The sequence below is a fragment of the Centruroides sculpturatus genome, unplaced genomic scaffold (assembly GCF_000671375.1).
Source record: "Centruroides sculpturatus isolate CEXI.00-Female unplaced genomic scaffold, Cexi_2.0 scaffold378, whole genome shotgun sequence".
NCBI classification, from domain to species: Eukaryota; Metazoa; Arthropoda; class Arachnida; order Scorpiones; family Buthidae; genus Centruroides; species Centruroides sculpturatus.
Window position 1 is genome coordinate 577,938 of NW_019384693.1, and position 14,038 is coordinate 591,975.

The 14,038-nt window shown below is 28.7% G+C and overlaps 1 long non-coding RNA gene across 1 annotated transcript; it reads right to left on the reverse strand.

Moving 5' to 3' along the window:
* Positions 1 to 460: 460 nt before the first annotated feature.
* Positions 461 to 5,928, reverse strand: LOC111627388. The gene is made up of 4 exons (XR_002756992.1): positions 5,858 to 5,928; positions 1,637 to 1,705; positions 1,348 to 1,437; positions 461 to 1,281 (listed from the first exon to the last, which is right to left on the reverse strand). It is a non-coding gene; the product is annotated as an uncharacterized LOC111627388 (long non-coding RNA).
* Between the last annotated feature and the right edge of the window lie 8,110 nt (positions 5,929 to 14,038).

A 14,038-nucleotide genomic window follows, 5' to 3' on the forward strand; every position in this document is an offset into this window, starting at 1 on the left:
TAATATAAATTACAGACAAATTTTTTATTCATTTTGATTAAAAAAATAATTTTCTGATAGTGAAACACTAGTTTTAGAAAGTGTTCATTTGATTGAAGTAAAACTAAATTGGGCGTAAAGAATTACAAACGCAAATCATTTAATTTCATAAAATTTAAAATCATTTTCATAAAAAATGAATTGCGTATTTAAAAGGTAATCGTAGTTTTTCTGAAAATGCAACTTAAACTCTAGAAACAAATTCTACAGTGAGAAAATGTTCAGATGAAAAAATTTTATTGCAGAAAAGTAACTTTATTTAGAAAATAAAAGTTACATTCTAAAAAGTGACACTTATAGGAAAATATAATATATCATTCTAAAAAAATATACAACTTATCTTCACTTTAAGTAAATATAATTACAAAACTGCTTTATTTACTTTCAAAAAATATTAATTTGATTTAAGGAATGTCGCGTTTTATTTAATTTACGTCTTATTAAACTTGAAAAATAGTAACTTTAATTCCAGAAAATAAAAAAAAAATCTTTACTTACTGTAAAGAAATCAGAAAATAGCTAATTACAAAAATGATAATTATTTCTACTAGTTATGAACCAAAAGTTTTTGGGATTAACTGTTAGATCATCCAGTGCTTATCTTGTTACTAGTTAATTCTATCTAGCGGTTGTGTTTTATGGCTTTTTAGAGTCTTGCACCTAATAGTTTTAACACTTTTTGTTATTGTACGAGTATCTGTTTAACCAGATGATAGACTGCTCTTCAGCAAATTCTGCTGCCTCTCACAGTTAATAATATAATGTATTTTAAAGTGTTTTTTTTTTTTATATTTTCTGTAAATTGTTCTTGGAATGAACTGTAGCAGATGAGCACAGTTAGATTGCTAACCGAAAATATGACGGATTTTGTATAGATTGTGCTTTGAAAACTTACAATACAAGTTGCAAATGTACTGATTTGAGGTAAAGAGGTACAATTTTCATATCCATTCGGAATATATTTGCATTTTGAAGTTAAAAATTCTAGAAATAGTTTTACACGTACTACTATTTTTTTCAATAAGTGACTACATCTTAATTACTTGATACAATTGTAGACAATACATTTACAAATATTTAGGTAAATATTTTATGTTTCCAAAGGAAAACACTACTTATCTATTTCAAAGTACTGTTAAACACATTTTTACTGCTAAGATTTGCATTGCATAATTTTTCTTTATTCATCACACCACTCACTTGAATCAACGAAGACAATGTCGAGTAAAGTCCGCTAATCACCTAATAAGTAAAGCAATTTTTATATATGTGTTTAAATTCACAATGATATTTTATAATATTACTCACCCTTATTACGAAATTTCTTTTGACGTAAAAGAAGCCTCCTACCGTAATTCCTAATGGATTTCTTCCATATCTTTTCATAAAATTGAGTATCTAAAATGAAAAATTTCATGATCATAATTAAAATAATTTGTAATGAAAATATTTTACTTTGGATCATAATTAAAAATGCTAATGTAGCTACTTGCGCTCCTACCCAAAACTCTGAAGAATATTAACTTAATTTTGATACCTTATGCAAAACCTTTTCAGTAAACAAATTTAAATTCAAAAATTATAAAAATAAACTTACCTTTAATAGGAATAATGGTGATAAATCTGCAGGAAATACTTTTTCAATAGAAATAAAATCGTCGTACAACTAAATAAATAAATTTGATGTTAAAATCAGAAACATGTGATTTAACAAAGTAAATGAAGCGAAATTATAAAAAATCGTGCTATTTAATTATATTTATCTCAAAACAAAATGAAAATTAGTAATTATCACATTTCACATATCGTTTTATAATTTTTAAATTATTTATAAAAACTATGCTTATTTAAAAACTTATATCACATTTTCTACATTAAAAAATAAGATAGTAAACTTTAAAATGTATATTGATTTCGACTATTTAAGATTACAATATGTATTATTTATTATAAAATAATATATAAAAGTATGTGATACTTTAAATTTGTACTAACCAACGAAGTAAAAGCAGACAATTTCCAACACACTGCAACAAATGAAAACAACGAAACTACAGAAACACACGAGATGACAATACGTAAATAGAATTCCATCTTCACAAACAATCCAGCATACAACACGAAAGAAGTGATGTAAACCAAATGAGTGTAAACAAAAGGAGAAAGAATTTTCCATTTTTCGTTAAAAGCTTCGAAAAATTCCCAAATTTCTACGTGTTTTTCGATCATTTCTACTACTTTTTCCTTTAGTGATATGCTTCTTACTTTTAGTTCACTTAACTCTTCAGAAAGTCTAATACATCTTTCACCAATCAGCAGTAATGTGACTCTAAATATTAAAAGTAAGGAGAAAATTTGACCAACACAATAAATCATCGATACTGTATGAAACACGGTAGAAATAAATGCTTCTGTGTCTGTACCGTTTTGTCGTTTAATTTCACGAAATAAAGAAAAGTACGATACGATGGAAAACACAGTAAATATTCCCATCATTATAAAGAAATCTACTAATAAATATTTATGCATCGCGCTGACATTCTGCAGTTCTTCATAGTAACTGCTTTTCACACAATGAAATGAAAGTTTATTCCGTTTTAATAGTGTAAATTGTCCGGCAACATACTCGATAAAAATAAATGTTATTACTGCTGCTGGTAATGCATAGTCATTGAAGATATGAAGTACTCGTAAAGCGTAAATATCGGGTACGTTAATTCTTATGAAGCACACAAATACTACAGTCCAAAGAAATATTTCAACTAAACTATTATAAATATTATATAAAAATGATAAAATGTTCGTTCTTCGTTCTTCTGTTTCCTGCTTGATGCACTGACAAGGGATGCAGATGTCTAAACCGAATAATTTTGCTGAATTTAATATTGGGAATAAGATATACGCCAAGCAAAAAGATTTATCTGAAGACGATGACATGTTAGATTATATTATTGATTGCTGTTATTACTTCTTCGGTTCTTCTGTGAAAATAATGGAGTATATTCGTGCTGACGTTTATAAATTTCCTATCTTTATTTTGCAATGAACGTAAAGATAAAACGCTTTTACTTAGTTATTATCTAATTACATGATATTGACTTACTTTAAAAGCCTTTAATGGACTTATCCACTTACTATGAAAGTTTATAATGATTATAGGTGTGTAATATACTAATGCATTTTTTCTCTGCACAGACTCGAAAGACTAAATTTAATGGATAATAAATTTTAGTAACGTTAAAATTGTTCATCATTTAGTGCTATTAATAGAAAATGCGTATTTTATATAATCTTAATTATATTTATACACGCAAGTCATGGATAATAATCTTTTAGAATGCTAAAATTAGTACACAACATTTTTTTTAAAAGATTAAGCCATTTCCATTTTAGAATAGTTACAATAACACACTACTCGCATTTTCTCGATTATAATGCACACTTTCTTTTTTCCGACTTAATTAATTCGACTCGGTTCTTTTCGTTCTTTCCTCAGTTACGTGTACTACGTCATCGATATACAAGTCGATATACAAGCGCGTCGTATCTCTACATCAATTTGGTTGTGATATTCGTTAGTTTAATCTTATTTTAACTCTAAAAATACTGTATTATTAAAATATTAATATTTTTTTAATTAATTAAGTACAATAAGAAAAATTATTAATTAATAGTAAAACGATTTTATTTTTTTTTCATTATACGATTTCATTACAATCGCGGAGCAATTACAATATTTTACACCTCCAAGGAACTGTAGGTCTAGGGAAAAATAAATTTAGTTTTCCCACAATTAAACTTCGCCGCTAATTGCTGTTGTGATAACTTTTAATACTATCTTCTAACGACAGCACTTTGCATTTCGGACGTTTCCCAACAAACTGAAATGAATTTCCTTTGTTGCAAGAAATGTATGTTGTTTCGGACCAGAAATCGATGCCCGCGGTCGCGTTACACACGTGGTCGTTTAATACAGGTAACTTAAACTTACGAAGGCTCCATGGATGAAGAATTACGTGCCAGAAATTTTTGCCCGTTTTGACAGGTGCCCATCGAATGCAGGTGGTTTTCCTGTGTCAGGTTTTACAGGTGCCCATCGAATGCAGGTGCCAGTTTCCGCTGTATATGAATTTATTTGTTTCACAAGAAATGTGTCATTTATAATTGTTGAAACTATATGAGAAAACTTTCAAATCATAGAAATGATGTTAAAAAAGCTTAAATGAATTATTAGTATTACAATCAATTGTTCGTAACTTTATTTTGTTTCAGTTTGATTACATTTTACTATAATCAGTAATTTACTACTTTAATATGATCAAGTGACCCACCAACTGATATAAAACCAATATTCTTTGATAAACATTTATATTAGTTAATGATGGTAAAGTGTCTTACAAGTAGTTTTTGGTGGTGTAAATAAATGTATTAGTAGTCACGTTTCTCTGCAGCCAATATACTATCTATTAAAAGAAAACATTTCCATCGATGTTTTTATATATCTGCACTATCACTGCAATAATATTGCTATATTTTATTAAATTTTTTCTCGCATGTATCTGTCCGTTTGCACATGCCATTATTTCTCTGCGGCCTCTGCTATAATTAAAAAGATTAACTCTACTTCTTAGTAGTTTTTTAATTTTTTTAAATAACTTTGGTACATACTTTAGTTTAACGAAATTTTTCTATTTATCCATTGATTTTGTTTGTTTGACATTTTCTAATATTTCAATCCATTTATTCAATAACCGTTTCGATAATCATTTAAATTAAACATTTTAATTATTATCATTATTATTATTCTTGTTTGTGTGTTTGTATATTAATTGTTCTTTGTCTTATTCAATTCCTATACATTTTAAATATGTTATATTTCATACCGACAGAGATACAAGATTTATAAAACGTAAACGTCTGACGTACACGTTTTCGCGTCTAAAACTTCGGCCTCAACCTAGCTAATAATTGGATTTTAAGAAAGGACATGCCTAGCCTGTCGAAAAATTTTAATTAATTGATAAATACTCTGTACAATAGTGTTATTATAAAAATATCCAAATTAAAATGTTATTTAATTAATATGTATTAAATAGAAATAAATCCGAAAAAATTAATTATCTTCACAATAAACTTTATTTTAAAATCACTGTAAAATACTTAAAAAGTGTCAATGAAATTCTTATTGGCATATTTTCAATTCAAATTTTTTAAACAAAATTTATATTATACTCAAGATGTGGAATACGTCTGTTTTATCTTCGAATGTTTTGGCGTACTCCTCGAATGATGCAAAATTCTTTCTCTTTCTCACTAATTTTCACCAATCAGCATTTTGTATTTTTCCACATGAACAGGGAAAAAAAAGGATTTTTCGAGGGGTTGAGAATTTCCAGGGTGACTAAGATTTTTAAGAAATAAGGGAAAACAAAAGAAAGTCGATCTTTCGTTGAAGAAAGTGACTTTTACCAGTTTCCTTCGTTTAAAAACTATACATTTCCCACCTACATTAAAGAATATTTTTTTTGTCAAAAATTTTACTTTTTCAATTAAATTTTTTATTTACCACAGGGGTGATTCGCATCTCACAGGAATTAGCATTGTAAATAATAAATCCACGTTAAAAGATCGATATCGAATTAAAATTTAATATGTAAATAACTAATAAAAAAATTTAAACTTTGTCTTTGGTTTTAATTTCGTTTCTCTAATCTACAGAGTAAGTTACTCTTCATTTAATAATTTTGATTCCACTTATAACAATACAAAGTTTTAATTATAAGAGATATTCTAATTTTAAAATATCTAAGATAATTACAGAATAAAACCAGTCATATTTTTGCTTTCAATTTCTGTCGATTGATACCAACTATTTTTTCTATCTTCCAGCACCTACAAGCACACACAAACATCGATTATTTAACGTAATTTGCATAAAAAGAGTCGTATTTTAATTTCGAATAACCTTAAATGTGATTGAAAATATTATTTTTATATATATTTTTATGTTATAAAGATTACTTTGTGTAGTTATATTTATGTACAGGTAATTCAGTTTCTGTTATTCGATGGAGAAAGTGTTTTAGGTAAACACTTTTTTTATTCACACTAAGTAAATTAATTTTTCAAACGTTAGTACTTTTATTAAAATTTTTTGTATGCATATAATTATAATGCAATCCAACATATTTTATATAAATTATAGAATAAAAAAATTAAATTATATAGGTATCTCCAGTAATCTATGTACGGTATGACATTATTGCAATGTTCATACAATTTGTTTAACTTAATACTCATGGATGAGAATTGAAACGAATTAACAATAATACAGAATAACAGAATTTTATAGTATTTTTTTTTAAATGTTAAGTTAATGGCGAGCGAAATTGGTGCACGTATTGCTGTAATGTACATTTTGAATTATTGCAAGCAGCTGTATCTATATGAATATGCACACTCTTGAATTAATCCGAAGATTCTACAGTGTAAGTTTCTTGTAAAATATCAAATATTTTATGAAACACAAAACCTAAATATACTGTGTTAAGAGTGATAACCTTGAAATAACGTTAATGAAAACACTAAATAATAAATAGTAGATAATATATATTCGGTATAAAAGTATACTATTTTGAGTGAATCTCCACTGAATATTTCAATTAAATTTAAATAGCTAACACCTAAAAAATTAATAGTTTTAAATTATACAAAGTTGTGTTGTATGTCACTATAACCACATCTGAACACGAAACAATATACGTTGAAAAATTACTAGAAATTGAATACTGGCATCATCGACAATAAATCTAGAATTCTAGATTTTAATGACTTTCTACCACAACGATCGATAGGATGAGACAACACAGCACATGGGCATTCTGCCGTCATTTAAAATTTTTTACAAGAAACCGACATTTAAGTGTGGGACACGTAAAGAAGTTTTGAAAAACACAAGTGGCCAGCCCATTAGACATGTAATAACTCGCGAATATTATTTGGGAATTGTCATCTTATGCTAGATCAAAGGCTTATTAAATTAATTAAAAATAATGATATTTTGAGTTTGAAAAATATTACTTTGTTCATGATCAAAACTAAAAAATTGCACTAAGAAATAATTAGCTGTTATCATTGTATAGGTTGTCTCTTAATAGAGTAGGGTCAATACTTACAAGACCGTGTAAATTAATCCCCTCCCGTGTTGTCTATTTGTAAACAGGAGGGAGAACAATGGGAGCGTCGCTTTGTTTATTAGCTTAACGGGTGGTTGGGCGAAAGACCGTTTACCATATGTAAACTAAGAAGAAAAATAAAAAAAAATGTAAATGAACATGTTAATATTTAAATTTATTAACATGTAAAAGTGTTAATATTTTTAATGATTTTTTCTGAAAATCTTTCAATATAATTATAATTAAATATAACTTTGAAAAGAAACGTACATAAAAAAACATAAAATACTCTTTACTTTTGAAATATTTAGAAAATGTACTTTGTCAAATTGCTCCCAACGAGCGGCTAGTGGATAAAATCTCTGAAAGCGTTATACAATATTTTGCTGCGTATCAAATACCCGTTTATTTTTGATACAGGGTCTACAGGCTAACAATCAGGAGATAAAAAGAGACGAAAGCGACATTGACTTGTTTCGCAAGAGAGATAGTTTACATTAAATCGCGCGTTGTTATAAATACCTAGAGTCGAATGAGAACCACACAAGGAAAGTTGGAACACACCAAGAACAGTTATTGATGAAAAATTAAAAAAATCCGGATCAGAGGCAAAAAATTTCACGGAATGAAGGAGATAATAATCTGTTATCAAAGGAACGGTGTTCAGAATAAGGAGTCTAAGATTTCAAGAAAGTTGATAGTAGATCGGTTGTTCAGCGGGCTACTCTGGCACGAAAAATATGACTGCATTGTTGGCTTACATACAGTTGGTTGCATGGAATTTCCGGGTGTTTTTCTATGTCTAAATCAAGTAAATACCTTTTTATTATATAATGTCATCTTCGATGACATCTCCCTTGGGTTCATTGCTTTTCTGTTACATTGNATTAAATAATGTTACCTATGGTGGGTAAAATGGCGGCTCGTCTCTGATTCCAACAAACAGACGAAAGGAAACAGTGGGGCGCACGTTAAAACCTAACCTATCCTATTCTAATAATTTGGTTGGTTATAATTATGGTAATTTATTAAAATAGGTTAGGTTAGGACAGAACGTGCGTCCCCACTGTTTCCTTTCTTCTGTTTGCTGAAATTAGAGATGAGCTGCCATTTTACTCATTATAGGTAACATTAACTTCACAATTACATCATGCGATCTCCAGAAAAAGTATGATAACTTTATTATTTTTCGTCTCCGGTCCAAAAGTAGGGTATCGTTGAAGTCGTCTCGGTCCCCTCAGTTCAGATAGATACTCAAAGTCACGAAATTCCATAGGTGGTTATCTATATAATAATTTCCCTAATTGTATTAATATTTTAAATCGTTTGATTTTTTGTATGGTTTTTAATTGGTTGATAATTGATTCTATAAACTAATTTGTCGATTGTTTGATGGTATTAACTTGATTCTTTAGATATCGAAAATGAAATAAAAAACATTATGTTAATTTAAGCGTACAGAAACGTTGCTGTTGTTTCAGCAAAAATCTTATTTTCACTTTACCGAATGCCTAGTAGGCAATTTGCAGATTACCTAGATAATTTGAGAAATAAAACAATGTTAGCAACCATAACGGATCACGCCAGTTAATCTGCAGATTAGCTAGGTAATCTGAAGATTAACGAGTTTCCGAGCTTTAGCGGTAACATATATACTTTCCGCTGTCCAGCGCCACGCTATGGAGAGTTTAGGCGAGTAAGTTGAGTTTACTATCGTCTGTACAGTATGTAAATTAGGTACCGTAAGTTTAATACAGCACTAATTTTATACATTTCTTGTGAAAGAAACATTTCTTATTCAACGGCCATAAAAATTATTTATATTAATGAAGTCTCCAAAGTTCAGCGAATTTTTCGCAGAAAAATAAATTATCAGAAATCGCGGCCGCCGTTTGGTGCTCTGCTCCGCGACGAAAACAAGCGTAAGCAACGGCGTAGTCGAACGGTGCACACTCGATAAGTAATCCTACAATTTTTTGTTTATAGCATAGTTTATACGAATTATTCCCCAAAAAATTATACCTGTTTTGTAAATGTTAAGTCGAATTAGTCTAGAATCGGTTAATTTTTATAGCAGAAAACCTTAAACTTCAGTCCGTAAACTTCACATGTGTGGGGCTGTGATTGGCTCATGTATTTAAGGATTCCTACAACGTAAAATTCTTATAAAATAGAACGTATCTAAGCGTTATAGGGGGTCTACTGTATGCTACTAAGTGCAACAATTGTTTGAAATTTATTTGCAAAGTGCATAGTTCCACAACAATGCTATGTAATAATTGTAAAAACTGAACTACATAACTCGTTTAAATGTTCCTGAGTCTTAAAAGTAAAAGTGATTATATTACCTGTGGTTGTTTAACAAATCTCAGTTAGACGCTATAAGAGTTACTTTTTTATGAGATTAGTTTCTTAAGAATAAGGGAAAAAAATTTTCGTAAAAAACTTACAAAACGGTAAAATTTTGTATTGTAAGAAAAGCAAACACAAAAAGTTGTAATATTTTTGTGATCTCTTGTAATAATTAAGTAAACAATATATATAAATAAAAAAAAGTTGATTACAGTCGACCCCTCCTATAAGATCATAGATAAGTTCCATTCTTTAGGAATCCCATTTCTTACGAGTCCTTCCAATCACAGCCCGACATGTGTGAAGTTTACGGACTACGGCTGATTGAAAGGTTTTCTTCCATAAAATTAATCGATTCTAGACTAATCCGACTTAACATTTCCAAAATACGTATATTTTTTTGAAAATAATTCGTATAAACTACGCTATAAACAAAAAATTGTAGGATTACTTACAGAGTGTGCACCATTCGACATCGCCATTGCTAAAGCTTGTTTTCGTCGCGGAACAGCTCAGCAAATAGCGGCCGATTTCTAATAACTTATTTTTCTGCGAAAACTTCGTTGAGCTTTGGAGACATCATTAATATAAATAATTTTAATCCTCGTTGAATAAGAAATGTTTCTTTCACAAGAAATGTATAAAATTACAGTACTGTATTAGACTTACGGTACCTAATTTACATACTGTACAGACGATAGTTAGCGTAAAATCTCTGTAGCGTGGCGCTACGCGGCGGAAAAAATATATATTTATAATAAAGTTACAATAAATTAAGTTAATATTTAATTATATATACAGTACGTAATTTATATATAATTAATATATAATTATATGTACAGTACCTAATTTATATATAATTTACATATAATACTGTCCAGACGATAGAAATCTTTTCATAGAGTGGCGCTAGACAGCAGAAAATAGTTCGGCTGCCCGATGGCGTTTTACGTAATTATAGAAGTTTTTTACCTTTTCTTACAGATACTGTCGCAATTTTTTGCAGTTTTATAGGAATCGTAATTATAGGAACCGTAATTATAGGGGGTCTACTGTATACTAAATGAGTGTTTTATTTAGCATTTATGAACTTTTAAACTGTCACGTTGTTGAAACTTGCTCTTTAGAGGCAAATTTTGCTTGGGAACCGCGTGGCCATCACGACACCAGTTACGTTTGTAAAATTCACGANACCGTAATTATAGGGGGTCTACTGTATACTAAATGAGTGTTTTATTTAGCATTTATGAACTTTTAAACTGTCACGTTGTTGAAACTTGCTCTTTAGAGGCAAATTTTGCTTGGGAACCGCGTGGCCATCACGACACCAGTTACGTTTGTAAAATTCACGATACCAGTTAAAGAGTAAAAGAATACACTCTGTAGTAAAACTCACGCTATAGATAGTAAATATAGATAGTAAAACTCCTTCGTTCTGGCAAAGCGTAAACCATCCTATGAACGAAATTCTAGTGTTCAGAGAATGGAACCGCTTAGCCACTGGTGGGTCGTAATCGATAAATATTTACTATAGTTTAAGTTTGTTCGTATCTTTTGAATTTCGTGAATAAAAGGAAACATCATTCTCAAAATATAAGCAAAATTGAATATATTAAAAATATGTATTTAAACAAGATGATTCTTGAAGGATCTACATTATAAACTGGGATTGACAAGTTCATTTTTGATTAACTTTTTAAAATCTTGTTGCCATAAAAACAAATTTGAGTTTATTTCATGTTCAAAATATATTAGGTTCCGTTTGTCATACTAAACGCGTTTAGTTTTGACCTAGATGAATTCAAATTAACGTAGGAATTCACTTTTTTTTGTGGTAAAAGCGAAAAATAGTTTTATAATTAAAAAATTATTTGAATATACTTTTTTGCTGTGAAATATACCTACATTGAATATAATCGTCCTACCTGTGGCCAAATGGATAGAACAACTGAACACTCGTAGTTAATCTTGGGTTAGTTCTTTACCAATGATCTGTCACGTGAAGTGTTCTAAAATACATTGACATGTCTGACATAAAAGTAAAAACATCTCTCATAAAATTTCTTTCAAAAAATACTTTTCCCATCGAAGAAACGCTATCATATGTGGAAATGTTTCTTGCCTACGTGGCCTGTTTATTTATCCCACGAATTCAAACAATTAAAACTGTATAGAAACTTTTTAATACCGGTGAGGAGCTTACTCACGCTATACAGCAGACTATTGTAAAAGTAAGACAGAATTACTATAAATGATGAAGTAAATTTTTAGATGATATTAACCGAAATTATATTTTCGTTGTGACATAACTCAGACTAATGTTTTAATAAATTGTCAAAAGCTGAAGAGGGAATTACAGCTGAAATGGATTCTACAACAGTAATTTAAAATGATTAAATTTGTCTTGCTTTTTAAACACACGTCGTGTATGATAAGTTCTACATTAGTCAAGTTGTTGGAATTAACAAGTATAACAATTAAATAGGGCAAAAAGCTTTAAAATGTATCATGCATAGAATCATTGTACCGTAGGTAAATATCCTTTCTAACATTCTTGTTGTTAATTTTTTAACAATTCAGCTACTCGATCCGGAAAAAATGGCAAAACAAATGTACAAGCTGTGCTACCTTAATCTTTCTATGAATACGTGATGCTGTCCCTGGATAACTGAATGATGCCCATAAACTATAATTTTGTAACACCACTATGAATTCTTTAAAGAAATAGCTAAATCATACTGAAATTTGCAGTGATTAAAAACAAATAAAGTTTTCTAACTAAATATAAATTGCAAATAATTTCCTAACATTTCTCCTACAAACTTTTTTAATTATCTGTGTTTTTTAATTAAGTAGTTTTTATCAATTTTTGGAATAAATATCAGTTATCGATTTGGATTTGCTAAAAAGGTGCAAAATGATAAAAGTAAAATATTAGAAGAAAAAGGAAATTTTACAAAATGGTTGAGGTCAAGGTAGACGACGCATTAAAATTAGTTAAAAAACCTGAGAGGTCTTGTGTATTAATTGCTCGTTGTTATTTGCTTTCGATTTTCATATTCATAATCGAACTCGTGTTTCATTACATTAAAATCTGTTTATCTCGCAGAAAGTTAATGAAAATTTAGAAATTCTTCTCCTGTAAACTTGGAATATTTTTTAATAGAAACAAAAATTGTGTTTTGAATTAAAATTTCATATGTTTATTTTGAACTTTTTAACGCGGCCAAATCGCGGACGTATTCGTATATCGCGGCCAAAAATTGCGAACGTATTCGTATAAAGACGCTAAAAGAGACACGTGTAACGCGGTAAAACGTCATCGCCGATTCGTGTCACGACAGAATTCGTCTTATCTAAACCAATAACAGATATTGCACAAAACGTTGAGTTTAAATGAGCAGCGGATCTATTAACAACGATTTATTATTTAACAGCTATAGAAATGATATTTATATTAATGATGACTTCAAAGTTATGCGAATTTTTCACAAAAAAATAATTCAGAAGGTAACACGCGCACACCCGTTCAATGCGCCGCTCAATTACGAAAACAAGCTTAAGCAATGGCATCATCAAACGGTACACACTCGCTAAGTAATCCTACAATTTTCGGTTTATAGCATAGATTATTTGGATTATTCCCAAAAAATTATATTTATTTTTAAAATGTTGAGAAAAATTAGACTAGAATCGATTAATTTATGAAAGAAAACTTTTCAACCTGCTGTAGTCCGTAAACTGCATACATGCCAGGCTGTGATTGGCTTATGTATTTAAGCACTCATACAACACGAATTTCATAAAATACAAAATGTATCTACCGTGTTATAGAGTACTGTACTGATCCTAAACATTCAAAAAATAATTTGAAACGTCACGCAGCAAACTTCGTTTTTATTTTAATTGCAAATGACATAAAACAGATATTTGGTTAAAATTTTACTTAGAAAAATTCAATAATTTCAAGTCATTACTAATCAGTAAAGATAAATTATTTCGAACAGAATATTTTTGAATATTTTATAGTAATTTTTCTTTACATTTAAAGCTATAAGAATCACATAGAGTCCCTTTATATAATATTTTTAAAATAGGATGATTTAATAATTTAATCAAAAACTCTTATTCAAAACAATTAATTTAATAAATATAATTTATTAAATGTAAAATATTACATATTTATTTAAATACAAATTTAGAATACAAGAATATATAACAAATACAACAAATGTTGACAAAATTCACAAATTTGTAGTTAATAAGTAAATAATATACATCATTTTAATTATATAATATCAATACATAATTACATAACAAACTTCTTTTTGAATATAAATATTGAACAAATAAATAAATGATATCTTTTTATACAGAATATAAACAACATATAAATAAAACAACAATTTTTTAAGTAAAATATACAACTAATAAGTAAATAACAATTTACTAAATATAAATATTTAACATAT